The sequence below is a fragment of the Marmota marmota genome, unplaced genomic scaffold (genome assembly GCF_001458135.2).
Source record: "Marmota marmota marmota unplaced genomic scaffold, marMar, whole genome shotgun sequence".
NCBI classification, from domain to species: Eukaryota; Metazoa; Chordata; class Mammalia; order Rodentia; family Sciuridae; genus Marmota; species Marmota marmota.
Genome location: NW_026000164.1, coordinates 19,215,558 through 19,232,233, shown reverse-complemented (window position 1 = coordinate 19,232,233; position 16,676 = coordinate 19,215,558). Strand labels below are relative to the sequence as shown.

The window sequence follows — 16,676 nt, the reverse complement described above, 5'->3', positions numbered from 1 at the left end:
ATTCTCAGCACCACATATAAATAAATAAAATAAAGGTCCATCGATAACTAAAAAATTATTAAAAATTGCTTGTTTCCAAAACAGATTACCCCCCCATTTCCATTAGTCTTGGGCAAAATCATGAATACAATGTTCTAGAGTCATTAATTTTTCACTAAAATGAGGAAAATTTCTATCAGAAAGTCACTGAAATTCAAACTCCTACTTTAGGTATGAGGACATTTAGGTGCAAAGTCATACAATCACTAGCTCCAAGGAGTCTTGATTTCTGCTCTAGTCTCCCTAAACAATGTTATGCCCATTACTGATGTTATGTGGGACTGTACACAGATAGATGGATACCCAAGGGCACACCTCTCTGTGTCTAAAAAATAAAAGGTGTTAAACCAACATCAATTTTCTCCTGAAGAACTGAAAGGTGGAAGATAACCCACCCCCACAAATCTGAACTATTTTACAAGAACAGAATCATCTGAGCATGTTTGCACATGCCTGGTGATCCCAGAAGCTTGGTGGCAGAAGTGGAAGGATCACAAGTTCAAATCCAGCCTAGGCAATTTAGTGAGACCCTGTCTCAAAAAATAAAAAGGGATGGAGGTGTAGCTTAGTGTACAGTGTCCCTGAATTCAATCCCCAGAACAGCAGATAAATAATAAATAAATAGAATAGAATCAAAATCTAAGAGGCTACAATTCCTTCTTTGAGGAGTGTTAGCAGCTACCAGGCATAATACCCATCATTCTGCATCAACGTTCACAGCACGGGAAATATAGCTATCACTGGAACCTGAATCCTAGGAAAGACACCTAGTAACAATTTGTGTTACAATTAGAATACAGTGGGGCACAGTGGCACACACTTGTCATCCCAGAAGCTCATGAGGCTGAGACAAGAGAATCACAAGTTCAAAGCCAGCCTCAGCAACTTATGAGGCCCTAAGCATCTTAGTGAGATCCTGTCTCAAAATGAAGAACAAAAAGGGCTGGGGATGTGGCTCAGTGGCTAAGTATGTCAGAGTTCAATCCCTGGTACACACACACACACCAAAAAACAAAAAAAAAAAAACGTCAAATCCGCTGAGTATCTGACATAGAACGTCATTCACTGAGTCTCAACAAAGTATATATCAAAGCAACCTACTACAATGAAATTAGCAATATAGCCCAGTTCCCTGAATGGTCATCCTTCACAGAATTTTAAGTTTTTGAGTAGCTACCCATTTTTGGTGACTTTATTGAGGAATGCCTACATGCCACAAAAGCCACCCATTTTCAGGGTAGGATTTGAAGACTTTTTCTAAGTTACCAGCTGTACAGTCACCATCAGGATGCTCTCTCTACTCCCACAGTTCTTCTCCACACCCGTTTATAGCCAATCCACCACCAATACCAGCCCCAGTGATCGGCCCATGGTTTGGCGTGTCTTCAAACTTCCAGGTCAGTGGTGTAGCCCAGCCAGTCATTTTTTGTGTCTGGCTTCCCTCACTTGGTATACTGTTTCTAAGGTTCATTCATGCTGCACATTCAGCATCACAGACCAGGACTTGATTCCCCTCTGTGGCTGACATGGATACAGCACATTCTGTTTATCCATCCACTAGCTGATGGATGTGTACTGCTTCTAGTTTTTGTCTAATGTGAATAACACTGCTGTGAACATCTATTTGGTTTTTGAATGGGTACAATTTTTATAACTTTGAGATGTAACTGATAAACAATAAACAGCATATATCAAAAATATACAACTCAGTCAGCTCTGACTTATTACATACCATGAAATGACGAGCACAATGCAGACAATGAATACATACATCACTCCCAAATGTTTCACTGCATTCCTCCCTTGGGAATCCTCTTCCCTTCTTTCTCAAGCCATCTCAGGCAACTACTTATCTGTTCTCCATCATTGCACATCAGTTTGCAGTTTTTAGAACTTTATCTAAATGGAATCAGACAGTATGATGCTTCTGGAGGGTGTCTGACTTCTTTCACACAGCATCACTATCCTGAGATCCACACGCAATGCTATCTGTATCTTTCTCCTTTTTGTTATCAAGTAGCATTCCATTGTACAGATAAACCAAAACATGTTTATCCATTCATCTGCTAAAAGACACTTAAATTCTGTATAGCTTTTGGCAATCACCAGTAAAACTGCTATGTACATTGTACATAAACTCTGTCTCAATATAAACTGTCACTTCTCCTGACAGCCTACTAAGGAATGGGTTGAGTCCTATGTTAAATGTGTGTCAAACTTTTTACAAAGTTGCCAGAAATGGCTGTACCACTTGATACTCCTGCTAGCAATGTGTGAGGATTTTCCACATCTTGGTCAACACTTGTACTCTCAGTCTTCTGAATTTCAGCCATTCCCATGGTTGAAAAATAATCATAGCAATATCTTATGATTTTGACCTACATTTCCCTAGTGACTATTGGTGGTTGTGCCTGCATACTTTAGTGGTCAGCCAGTGATCTGGGCAGTGGTTGTGCCCACACATCCTACACCTAATAGGCTTCCACATGCTCTGCTGATGGAGCTGTACTGGGGTTGATAAGAGCATTCATCAAGTTGTACCCACTTATCCTTGGCTTTCAATTTTTGCTGGACTTTCCTGACCTGAGCTGCCAAGGAAGGGGTAGAGAGCTCATCTCAGTCCTCCTAGGGCTCTCTCATTTCCAGAATCAGCCTACTAAATTTCTGGTTGGTGGCTCCAGCAAATTGAAAATTCAATGTAGCAAACCTGTAGGTTTTCCATTATAAACTGAGCATGCCATTTTGAACAAGCAAACAACCCTCAACCCCACTCCAAACAGAGTCTATGTTGGCTTGTAAAACTATTTTTCATTAAACGAGGCAGGGGGTGGAGGAGAGCAGGAGCCCCAAGCAAGAAGGCCACATATGCTCCCATTTTTCTTACTCAAAAGCTCTAGCATATTCGTAACACTTCTCAATTTACTATCTTCCTTTCTAGTCGATAATCCAGTGCTCAGAAATAACAGTTTTGAACAATCTTGTTCAGTTTTCTACTTGTTTTACTGTGAAAGAAAACCATCCATCCTCTTCATGTCATCATTAGTGGACAAGATGACCTTGGCTACCCATTTTTAACTTCTAAATTTACACTAACATAAAGTAGGATTATAATACAAAAATAAAATGTGACTTTAATTCCACTTAAAATATCAAATATAGAAATGCTCTCCAGGTCTCTGAAATCTACAAAACATAACTTGAATATTTTCCTTTAAGACAGCAACTCTTCCACAGTATCAGCATGCTAACACTACACTAAAGTACCAAATATTCCAATGTTCAGTCATTCTGAGGCTCCTGGGAGATAAACTGATTGATTGCTTGGACCTCAGCCAAGGTTCTTGACCACAAAGATCTATGATGGCCCCAACAGGATGAATTCTGTGGTGTCATTACCAAAGCCTGACACAGGCAAAAAGCAAATTTTTGCAGATTCTATTAGCATTATTTTGTTCTATAATTACTCAACCAATATTTTGTCACATTCTACTTTTCCCCAATTTTTTCAAATACAATAACAAAATCCTCAAGCCTCACTTGCATTTAACATTACTCCTTCCTGGTTACAAACCAATGATTTACAGCTGAGTATATTTTTTCACCTGATACCTCATTTGATCTTCCTCAAGGCTGCATGTGGTAGCAGAGCAAATATTATCTTCATTTTATCCTGTTGGTACTGAAATTCAGAGGGATTAAGAGTTCCCAATCATCTATAGCAATAGCTTATGATTTTGACCTTCCCTAGTGACTGCTGGTGGTCGTGCCTGCATAGTTTACTGGTCAGCCAATGATCTGGGCAGTGGTTGTGCCAACACATCCTACACCTATTAGGCTTCCATATGCTGGAGCTGTACTGTACTATCTAAAATCTAGATGTGCTAACAATGTTTCATTGTGTAACTCTGGATATGTCTCCGCCTCAATTTCTTCAAATGTTTCAGTAACTTCTTAAAAGTAAGGAAAAGATAACAGAAGCACATTTTATTCTTCAGGGCCACCCAAAATCTGCCTTCTACTCCAAACTAAAGAAAACTGCTGGGGTCAGAGCTTTCCCCAGAGCTGGGGTGCCTTCCCTGGCTACTCTCTGTAAAGCTGGGCTTGAACTTGCCTGCAAATCCTTATCTCACTTGCCTGTGACCATTTTTTGTTTTTGTCCTTTAGTACCAGAAATACAACTCAATTAGGGAAGAGAAAAATATGATAAAGATGATTCTTAAATTTATCAAAAATAAAAGGAAAGAAAAAAATTAGCCCTGAAACACCAGATTTTTCAATATTTTCAGTTGAAGAGAACTAGTTTTAATACATGTTGTCTTAGATTTTTTAATTATAGGATGTGACTTGACAGTGCTGAACAAAAAACAATTGAAAAAACTGAAAAAAACAAAAAGTTGTTCTTTGAAAAAAATAAATAAAATTGACAGACCCTTAGCCATACTAATGAAGAGGCGAGAGTGAAAACTCAAATTACTAACATCTGTGATGAAAAAGGAAATATTACAACGGACACTACAGAAACACAGAAGATAATTAGAAATTATTTTGAAAATTTGTACTCCAATAAAATAGAAAATAGAGGCATATGATATGCCCAAACTAAACCAGGATGATATACACAATTTAAACAGATCAATTTCAAGCAAGAAAATAGAGGACGCCATAAGAAGCCTACCAATCAAGAAAGTCCAGGACCAGAGGGATACACAACTGAGTTCTACAAGACCTTTAAAGAAGAACTAACACCAATACTTCTCAAACTATTTCATGAAATAGAAAAAGAGGGAACACTTCCAAACACATTCTGTGAGGCCAACATCTCCCTGATCCAAAACCAGACAAAGACAAATCAAAGAAAGAAAATATTTTAAATGAATATAGATGAAAAAATTCTCAATAAAATTCTGGCAAATTGAATAAAAAACATATCAAAAAGATAGTGCATCATGATCAAGTAGGGTTTATCCCAGGAATGCAAGGTTGGTTCAACATATGGAAATCAATAAATGCAATTCATCACATCAGTAGACTCAAAGATAAAAATCATAAAAATCATCTCAATAGATGCTGAGAAATCATTTGATAAAATAGAGCATCCATTCATGTTCAAAATGCTAGAAAAACTAGTGATAACAGGAACATACCTAAACATTGTAAAGGCTATCTATGCTTAAGCCCCAGGCCAACATCATCCTAAATGGAGAAAAATTTAAAGCATTCCCTCTAAAAACTGGAACAAGACAGGGATGCCCTCTGTCACCACTTGTATTTAACACAGTTCTTGAAACTCTAGCCAGAATAATCAAACAGACAAAAAAAAATTAAAGGGATACGGGTAGGAAGAGAAGAACTCAAATTATCACTATTTGCAGACAATATGATTCCAAATAACCTAATCAATAAATGGGCCAAGGACCTGAACAGACACTTCTCAGAAAAGGATATATAATCAATCAACAAACATATGAAAAAATGTTCAACATCTCTAGCAATTAGAGAAACACAAATCAAAACTACTTCCTTCCCCTGGTGTTTAGAATATCAGAATGTCCACTCAGTGTCCACTCAATGTCCAGCCTCAGGTCACAGGCAGCCCCTTTTCTCTATCTACTTTCATTCCTTTGGTGGTCTCAACCCCTCCTATGATTCTGAATTACAGCTAAGTGCTGATGACTTCAAGTTTCCTCTTCAACCCTGACCCTTTGCTGACTTTCCAGACTCTGCCTATTTGGCATTTCTGCTCAGATGTCTACAGAGGCATCTTAAACTACATGTGGCCCCAACTGCTCCTACTGCTGTTCCAAACTGTTCCTGCAAACCCCTTTCCCTGCCCCATCTCAGCAACAGGCAACTCCACTCTTCAGCTGTTCCAGATGACACCTTTGAGTCCTCCTTGACACCCCTTTCTCTCATCCCATATATCCAGTTTCACAACATCACGCCATCATTATCATCCCACCCCTTTGTATGACCTCAGGCACCACTGTCTCTCATCCTGATCACAGCAACAGCCTGGAATCAGGTGTCACTCTGCTTCCACCCTTGCAAATGCTCCTATCCCACAGGATTCAAATCATAGCTTCAAAAAAAAGAGCAGGGGTCTGGAATTGCAGCTCAGCGAGGCACTGCGTTCAATTCCCAGCACCACATATAAATAAGCAAATAAAATAAAGGTCCAGCAACAACTAGAAATATATAAATATATATATAAATATATATATATATATATATATATATATATATATACACACATATATATATATATATATATAAAACAAAGAAAGATCAAGTCACTGTCTTCCTAAAACCAAATATTCTTCTCATCTCATTTGAAGTCCAAGCCATCACAACAACCACTGCTTATATGATGTGACCATCCATTTCCTCTCACCTTCTCCTCTTCTCATGTCCCTCACCACCCATCCCCCGCCTCATCATCTTCCAGCAGGCCAGGCAAGCTCCTGCCCTGAGGTCTCTGCTTTCTCTATTCCCTCTGCCTCCAACACTGTCCCCTAAATATCTTCAGGCTCTTTCCCTCATCTTCTTCAAGGCTTTATTCAGATATCACCTTTTCAGTAAAGCCTTCCCTGAACATCCGGTTTATCACCGAGTCCCCAACCCTTGACTGCCTCATATTTTTCTGAAGACATTTCTGCTCTCTAGTGTACTTACTATACATTTACCTATTGATTTGTTCTTAGTCTTAGTGTCTCCCTGCTAGAAGGTCAGCTCCACAAAGCAGGAAGCTTTGTTCACTTTGTCTGCTACCATATCACCAGTGCCTAGAATACTGTTGGGCACGTGGCAGGTATTCAACAAATACTTGGTCAAGCAAAGAATCATATTTATATGATTAATACAATACGGATTTTTATTAATTGATCCATATGCAGACCACAAAGTTGAAGGAATACAAACTGCTAAGTAATGTATGACTAAGGATGTCGATCATAATAAGACCAGTTCTATCCAAAAGAAACATAATTCAAGTCACAGTAATTTTTTTTTTTTTGTACTGGGATTGAACTCAGAGTCATATGACCACTGAGCCACATCCCCAGCCCTATTTTGTATTTTATTTAGAGACAGGGTCTCATGGAGTTGCTTAGCACCTCACTTTTGCTGAGGCTGGCTTTCAACTTGTGAAACTTGTGATCCTGCTGTCTTAGCCTCCCCAGCTGCTGGGATTATAGGTGTGTGTCACCAAGTCATAAGTAATTTTAATTTTATAAAGCAGAGACATGGAAAAAGTAAAAGAAAACAGATGAAATTAATTTTAGTGACGTTTTAACTCAAAATATTGTTTCAACATGTAATTAACTTAAAAAATATTAATAAAATATGATAGTCTTTTAATATTCTTTCAAATATGGTATATATTTTATGCACAGTATATCTCAATTAGTACTAACCATATTTCAAATACTTGATAAGTAAGTGTAGCCAGTGGTTACCATATTAGACAGCATAGATCTGAACCAAAACTAAATAAATCCATTGTGGTACAGATTATTTATAGATTTATCCACTATTTTTAAGATTCCAGGGCTGGGGCTGGGGCTCAGCAGTAGAGCACTTTCCTGGCATGTGTGAGGCACTGGGTTCAATTCTCAGCACTGCATATAAATAAATAAAATAAAGGTCTATCAACAACTAAAAAGAAAAAAAATTATTAAAAAATTGATTCCAAAACAAGGCTCTGATACAACCTCAGGGTATACTAGTTTTGTCAAAACAGTTTCAAAGGATATAGCAAAAGGGTAATAGCTTTTATTCTGAGAAACCACTTACATCAAGTTAACTGAGTGCCTTTACACCTCCCCTGGGTGTTTTGACTAGTAAGAATGAACAGCCTTCGAAAGATGATATGTCATGAGCTTTGTAATGTTTTGAACAACCAATAATAAAAAAAAATAGAATGAACAGCCTTCTTCTTTAGTCTTCCATTAAGAAGCAAAGTTAAATCTAGAGAGTCTATAATCTTACCCACATTAACACACACAAAAAAAAACAATCACTATCTTCAAATAGAAAGAACTATTAAAATGCAATTTCCACTAAACTAGGTTAACTAAAACTCATCCTGCATTAAAAGACAATCTTTATAGAAATACAGTTGCGGTTAAAAAAAATTAAGTTGCCTTACTGATATATTTGGACCTCTAGACTCTTTTAAAGTAAGTGAAATAAAGCACTAAGGAGATTGCTTTGAAGTGTTTAATATATGTATTTGAGTCTTTGCTATGTTTCTTAAAAGCTGAACTATTATGTGTAGAAAATATTTTCATAACTTTTTTATCAGAGGATTAATTTCTCCCAGGGCCCCATTATTTATAAATACTCAATAAGAATTATCAGTGTAACTGCCACCAGTTTTCAACAAGTAAATTTAAAGAACCCAATTAAGTGCATTAGATTTTAAAACTTTAAAGTTCTAACATGTTACTTTTTTTAAAAGCAGTAAAACAAACCAGGCAGCATCTACTCACTGGGCTGTGAACAGGATGTTATCAATCATCTCCTGCAAACTGGCAGCTCTGAGCTGGGCTCCATGAGGCAGAGAAACTCCAGATGGCGAACACCCCAATCCTCCTAACCCTGAAAAGCATGAATAAAATGCATGTATGAGAAAGAAAACTTGCTAGACAGACCTCTAGCAAGTGACTACCTGGATAGGAAGTAATCTCTGCTTCCTTTTTTTTCTTTCTTTTTTTAAAATGAGGACTCAGAGTAAGTTAATTCATGGCCTTGGAGTGTTGGGGAGACCCGGTACTGCAACACTTGGTATCACAACTGTTTTTCTGTTTTAAGAAATCTCAGGGAGATACCTAAGTTGCCACAATAAAATATGCATCCTACACTGTGCCCTGTTGGCTTTCCTATCAGTCTGATAACCAAGTAACTAATGTCCCAAACTAAGACACTTTTGAAAGTGGAAAGGGGAAAAAATTTACTTATTGACCAAGTAAACTGATTTGATGATGTTGATTTTATTCTAAAAAATAAAGCAAATGTGTGATTACTATATTAAAGCAAATTTTAAAGGTTTCTTTTTATTATACGAGCACTAAAAACATCATAAGCAGATTAATCTTGGTATATAGCCATGCACTATAATCAGTTTTCTTAACAGAGAATCTGTCTCTCATGTCATATCACCAATATTTTTCTTAGAAAAATAATTAGTACATTCTCATTGTTTAATTTATCACAAAGTTGCCACAATATTTTCAAAGTTTCACTTTAGTTGAATGCAACTTTATGTCTCTACTGGCATTATCTTTAACAAGAAGATGCTCTTGACAGGTACTGAGGAATCACTGTAAGCTCAAAGCAAACTGCTAAACAGGATAATCTCAATTCTACATTTGTACAAAAATGGAATATTTCAGCTTAGATTATTTTCAGATACTGTCTTTTGCATAAATGGGTAGGTTTTTCTTCACTTTTGCCCCTCCAATCCATTCAATAGAACATACTTCATCACAGGTAGTTTTGTCCCCTGCAATGCAAATCTCCCCCTATCAATTCTTACCTTAAAAGTTTTCAAAGGCTTACTTGCTCTGAGGCTATAATCTACAATCCCTAACAGGGCCTTCCGACCTGGTCCTGGTCCTGGTCCCTTCCTACCTCCCAGAACACAGTGGTCTGCTGTCAAATCCCTCAAAGTACCAATTTCTCCCCTGCCCCAGGGCTTTTGCAGGACCTTCTCAGTCAGGACTATCTTTTTATCCTAGATGCCTTCCTATACCCCCAATTTAAATTATACCATGCTACTTTCCTCTCTCAAAGTATTCTATATTTTTTCTACAAAACTTTCATCAAAACCTACAGAAAACCTATAAAAACTCCATGAGGGCTGAGGCTATAGCTCAGTGGCAGAGCTGCTTGGCCTAGCATGTGTGAGGCACTGGGTTTGATCCTTGGCACCACATATAAATGAACAAATAAAATAAAGGCATTCTGTCCATCTACAACTACAAAAAAAAAAATGCTTAAAAAACTCCACGGGCTGGGGTTGTACCTCAGTGGTAGAGCACTCTCCTAGCATATGTGAGGCACTGGGTTTGATCCTTAGCGCCACATAAAAAAAAATAAATAAAATAAAATAAAGATATTGTGTCCATCCATAATTAAAAAACATTAAAAAGAAAAACTTCATGAGGATGTAGAGATCACACCTTTAACCATCTCTTTTTTTAATGACCAGAGATAAAATTAATTGTGCACTTGCTGTGTGCCAGTATCTCAGCTAAAAAATTTATTGTTATGCTGTGACATTAATCCCAAAAGTTACCCAATGAAGCAAATACTGTATTAATTCCAAATTTACCAGAGGCATTTAGAGGAATTACTTGCCTAAGGCCACAAAGCAAGTAAGTAAATAGAAACTTAAACTCAAGTGTTTTAGTCAGCTTTTTGCTGCTATAACTAAAAGTACCCAATCAGAACAATTGTAGAGGAGGAAAAGCTTATTTGAGGGCTCATGGTTTCTGAGGTCTTAATTCATAGAAGGCTGGCTCCATTCCTTGGGGCTCAAGGTGAGGTAGAACATCATGGTGGAACAACATGGCAGAGGGAAGCAGCTCATATGATCATCAAGAAGCAGAGAGAGAGAGAGAGAGAGAGAGAGAGAGAAGAGAAGAGAAGAGAAGAGAAGAGAGAGATCTCCACTTGCCAGATAAAATATATACCCCCAAAATCACACCCCCAATGCCCCACCTCCTCCAGCCACAACTTACCTGCCCTCAGTTACCACTCAGTTAATCCCTATCAGGGGATTCATTCAATGATTGGGTTAAGACTCACAACCCAATCACTTCTCCTCTGAACCTTCTTGCATTGTCTCATACATGAGCTTTTGGGGGATGCCTCACATCCAAACCATAATATTCCACCCCTGGCCTCCAAAAGCTCACTTTCCCATTTTATAGGAAGCTCAAGAGTTGAGTACCTCTTCCCATTTTCACATGAGCTCATTTCAGTCAGGCCTCTGTCCCCACTGCCCGCCTGCAGGTACTCTTGTTAAAACGGCCCATGACTTTCACCTTGAAATACCCAACAGCCAGACAGGAAGACAAGCACTGTAAATGAATTAATTTCATCAATTTAAACTGTTCGTCACAACCATTATGAGGCAGATACCACTGTTACCCAGAAGAAATGTCCAATGAGTTCGTTCGCAGCCACTTGGGCAAAAAGCAGCTCAGATCATTTCACTAAACCTAATGGTCAATTTCCAGTTCTTACTAGACCTTTCAGTGGTACCGACAGCTGACCACTCTCCTCTCTGAACTCTTTCTCTGCCTGGTTTCCAGGCCACCTTGTTCTCCTGATTCCCTTCTACTTCACCGTCTGTTCCCTAGCCAGAATTCTCATTTTCCCAACTTTTGCATGCTATGACCCAGAGCTCCCAGTTCTCACATTTCCCCTTCCTGGTCACTTCAACAAGTCTTATCACTTTAAGTACCATCCACGAGAGCCTAGACCTTCTTCCCAAATTCAAGATGCACGCATTCAGCCACCTACTTGGCATCTCCCTAGGTGTCTAATAGACATTCCACACTAGTCATCACACAGTGCCAGACTGCAGATGAACCCCTTGGGCTGACACACTATGACAGGCTTCCCCATCTCAGTAAATGACAGTTCAATCCTCAAGTCATCCTGAACTTTTCTTTGGCTCCCTCTCTTAAAATACACCTAAATCCCAGCTCTTCCTCCCCACTTCCACCCACTCTGCCATTCGCACTTCCCTCATATCTCCATCTGGAATACTGAAAGAGCCTTCCAGCTGGTTCTTCCCTTACCTTACTGTACACTGTTTTCAAAGTGAAAAGCCAGTCTGGTCTTGGAGAGACAAAGTCAGATAATGCCACTCCTTTGCTTGAAACTCTCCAATTGCACTCCTTCTCATTTACAGTAACAGTCGTGCCAACAGCACATGAGGTACATGACTGGCCCCATGCTGCCTTCTCCCTTGCTCATCCCACTCCTGTCCCACCACCTTCTAGCAGCTCCTGGAGGATATGGACACACTTGTGCTCATGCTGCTCTCTCTAGAACATGCTTCTCCACAGACACCTGCATGGCCCACTCTCACCCACTTCAGGTGCCAAGCTCCAGTGCCCACCTCCCTGGGAAGCCTTTTCTGGCCACGCTCTTACATGCTTCTCTTTACCAGCATCATGCTTTACATTCCCTAGATTCACTCACTCTTTCGTTCCCTCCACCAGGTCTCTCTCTTACCCACCTCACTTTTCTCTTCTCTATGGAGAATTTAAGCTCCTCAAGGGGAAAATTTTTTTTGCATCATGCAATCCTGTATCCCCCTGGTGACAAGAACATGCCTAGCACATAACAGGTCCCTGATTCATATTCAATAACAAAGGGCTGGAAATGATATGTTAATCCTACCACGGGTGGGCAGTTCAACTCTTGTCTCCAGACCTACTGTTCGAGCAAGTTCCTGGAGAGCACAGACCACGTCAGTTACAAATTTTGTGCAATAATTGCACACAGTCTTGTCACTGTTGATTATATCTGCTTCTCGAATTTTAGTTTCCCCTATATTACAAGAATGCTACTAACTTGAGGAATTAAGTAGAAAACTTTAAAATATGACCTTCAGGTCTCAATGATCAACACTTAACATTCTCAACTTACCCCACAATTGCCTAACTGCTTCCTTCTTGGAGGGAGGTGTATGTCTACTTAGTAATATTTTACCTGTGGTTCTGACAGAGGATCAATATCCAAAATATAAAGAGAAGTCAAAAAAGCTTAACACCAAAAAAACCACAACCCTATTAATAAATGGAAAAGTGAGCTGAACAATACTTCTTGAAAGAAGAAATACGGGGCTGGGGATGTGGCTCAAGCGGTAGCACGCTCCTCTGGCATGCGTGCGGCCCGGGTTCGATCCTCAGCACCACATACAAACAAAGATGTTGTGTCAGCCAAAAGCTAAAAAATAAATATAAAAAAAATTAAAAAAAAAAAAAAAGAAGAAGAAATACGAATGGCCAAGAAATCTATAAAAAAAAAAGTTCAACATCTTTAGCAATCAGGGAAACATATATCAAAACTACACTGAAAGTTCATCTCACTTCATTCAGAATACCAGCCATCAAGAATACAAACAATCAGGGCTGGGGATGTGGCTCAAGCAGTAGCGCACTCGCCTGGCATGTGTGCGGCCTGGGTTCGATCCTCAGCACCACATACAAATAAAGATGTGTGTCTGCCAAAAACTAAAAAATAAATAAATATTTTTTAAAAATTCTCTCTCTTTAAAAAAAAAGAATACAAACAATCATAAATGCTAGAAACACTGGAGAAAAAGGAACACTTCTACACTGTTGATTTCCAATATGGAAATCAGTCTGGAGGTTCCTCAAAAGACTAGGAATGGAACCACCCTATGACCCAGATATACCACTACTTGGTATTTATCCTAAAGAATTAAAGCCAGCTTAATATAGTGCTACATGCATACCTATATTTTATGGCAGCACAATTCACAATAAACAAACTTTTGAACCTCCTAGATGTGTGTCAGTGAATGGATAACGAAAATGTGGTATTATCCACACGGTGGAGTTTTATTCAGCCACAAGAATTAAATTATGTAATTTACAGGAAAATAGATGGAACTTGACATTATGTTAAGTGAAATAAGCCAAACTCAGAAAGTCAGGGGTCATATGTTTTCTCTCATATGTGAAAGCTAAAGAGGAAAAATGAAAAGAAGCGTGGGGGGGGGGCGGGGGTGTCTCATGAAAATCAAAGGGAAATCAGGAGAGTATAGGGAAAGGACCAGAGGGAGGGAGGAGGGGAAAATACTAGCTAGAAATGATATTGACCAAATTATATTGTTAATATTGTATACATGTATGAATATGTAACGATGAGTCCCACTGTTATGTATAATCATAATGCACCACCAACAAAAAAATACCTAAAAAATATGCTGCCTGTAAGTATGGTCTTAGAGCTACACCAGAGCTCACACTGCTCTTATTATTTGCTACACTGTCTGTACAGAGACTTTGTAGCTATGCAGATACTTAAACAAGGCTGTAGGAAGAAAAGTGACCGAGAGTCTAGCTGTGGCTATATTCTTTCTGCAAGGCTCTTCTATGGCCCTTGGAGTGCAGCTCTAATTGTCTGAACTCTCCTGGAGGTACAACTGCTCCACAGCCTAGTGTTTTCAACTTCCTCTTCACAACCAAGACCATCTGCCAAGAGCTACATGACACTCACAGAGAGACAGTCTGCATTCTACCTTTAACCCCCAGACTCTAAGCCTCCACTTATTCTTAATCTATAGTGTCCAATGAAAACATTTTATCAATCTTTTTATCAATCTCTGTGTGCTCAACTAAATTTCACAGGTAAAACCGGAGCAAGTTGGATTTTGGCCCAAACATTTTACTCTTGAACACTATTGAACCTTGATTCATTTCACAAAGGATTGAAAATCATTTGCATTCTTTTCTGAATTATCATCAACCCATAGTTTAATGAATAAGAGTAGATAAAAATTAACACTAAGGAAATTAAGATAGGAAATATTTATGATCCCAGAACACATAAAAATATTATCTATAGGACCTAGTATAAAAATTCTAGAAGAACAATATGTTATCAATAACATAAGAAATGATGAAGAACTAAACTTTTAAAATCCCAGATACTTAATCCACATTATCATATTTAATCTTCATAAGAAACCCTTTATGATAATAGGTATATATCATCACACTTCAAAATTACCCAAGTCAGCTCCCTAAACCCCCGGAGCACATCTTATATTGCTGGATAGCTGTGATTTGGCCTAAAAATCAGAAATTATTGGTCAGTTTTTACCATTATGAGCAGATGATAATTAATACCTTACTAGAACTGCTGTATCTGGTATACATGTAAAGATCAATCTTAAACCTCCAGGGCAAGTGAAGTTGTAATTTTCTTGTTAACTCACCCTAGTAGGCCAAAGGAATACAGCATTCTTAGCAGAAACTGCACTACTATGACCATATTGGAGTTTTTCAGTTTAGATTTTCTTGGGAAAGACAGATAGTTGGCTATATTTGTCCCTCAATATCTCAGGCACAAGCTGTTTTTTCCATGTCACATTTGTTAGAAAGACAAGTTACTCCCATTATAAAAATCTGTATTAATGAACACAAGCCCTGAAAAAAATAAAGCTTCTATTGTTGCCCTTCACTCTGAACGTGAAGTAGACTTCTGTGTGGGCAAAAATATTAGCCCAGTTCTCAAAAGTTCCATGAAGAATGTTGTTTGCTTCCTTCCAAGTTTAAAAGCTTCATATTTATCATCAAAATGAAATATCTCTACTGTAGTCATTTGTTAGAGGACCTGAAGGGGAACAGAATAAAACTGGCCCCCCTTCAAAAACCATATTGAAAACATCTAATATTTTGCAGAAAATAAAACCTAACAGTCCAAGTAACAAGGGCAACTTTTTCTAAACTCCTTTCTAAACTTTTTCTAAGCACCAAACAGCACAGCTGTGGACTCACAGCCCCCTGAACTCCTTTCCACTCGCCTGCTGCGTGCCTGGAACGTGCACCTCCTGACTGTGCCTTCAGAGAACCTAATCCACGTGAGCTGCACTCCTAGAGCCTTTACGCAAGTGTGGTTGAAGATATTTTTCACTAGGTTTGTTAAACAAAAAGATCCACGTGATAAATTTCTGCTCAAGTTTAGTTCCAGGAAATGTTTGGTTTCTGCAGATGTTTACATGCTTCTGGTTGTCAGAACAGGAAAACTATAGAATTCTGTGTTTCTTTCTTTCCTTTGCTTCAGCAACAAAAAAGTATAGAATCCGATATACTGTCCAAATCTTTTCAACATCCACATAGAACACTTAGTCCTTTGACTTTTTTGGTCAAGGGTGATTGTATTTTTTTTAATAATGTTATTCACCTTCTTGCTTGAAATGCGCAAATTACTTTGTTTTCACAAGCATGAAAAACTGCAAAATTTAAAATATAAAAAAAATATATACAATGTTGACCCATTTAGAAGTTCCAAAATAAATGGAAGAAAGAAAAAAGCACTGTGGTGTTTCCTCACAAAGAAAATATATATACACACACACACACACACACACACACACTCAGAATCACATTCTTTGTTACCCAAAAGAACTCTTCTTCCATAAAGAGACAAAACAGCACTCTACTATCTTTATTCAAACCCTATTTGTTAGTTGGGATAAAATACTCAAACATGCTCATTGGTTGACTTTCCCCAGCAACACTGAAAATCCTGAAAGGTTTTACAAACTGCATCAGTAAGAGGTTCTTCAAACACTATTCTGAAAATTTAAAACATTTTAGAAAAACCTAAACTGGCTTTATTACCGGTGTGCATTATTAGACATTCTACAGCAACCCAGTATGGATTACCTGGGTGGCTGCTGTCAGGAGCAGCAGCAGCCAAGGAATGACTAGTCCTTCACACTATGATATTCTTAGGGACTAAAGAGATGAGTGTCAATCAAAATCTTGAAGGTATTTATTCATTATACTATACGTACACCCCAACTCCTCAAGAATTAGAATAAAATCACAACAAAACTTCAGATAAGAAAATAAACATTGTAG

At 38.3% G+C, this 16,676-nt stretch overlaps 1 protein-coding gene across 31 annotated transcripts in view; it reads right to left on the bottom strand.

Annotated features, from left to right (window-relative positions):
• Positions 1-16,676, bottom strand: part of LOC125611641 — a 187,070-nt gene that overhangs the window by 128,956 nt on the left and 41,438 nt on the right. For 28 of the 31 annotated variants that reach the window (XR_007341855.1, XR_007341879.1, XR_007341877.1 and 25 more), the window contains one exon: positions 8,529-8,637. The gene's annotated coding sequence lies outside the window, so the exon portion shown is untranslated. Of the gene's footprint in view, positions 1-953; positions 3,042-6,795; positions 6,804-8,528; positions 8,638-16,676 lie in introns of those variants that run through there. The other 3 variants (XR_007341869.1, XR_007341874.1, XR_007341851.1) reach the window with 1 other exon arrangement.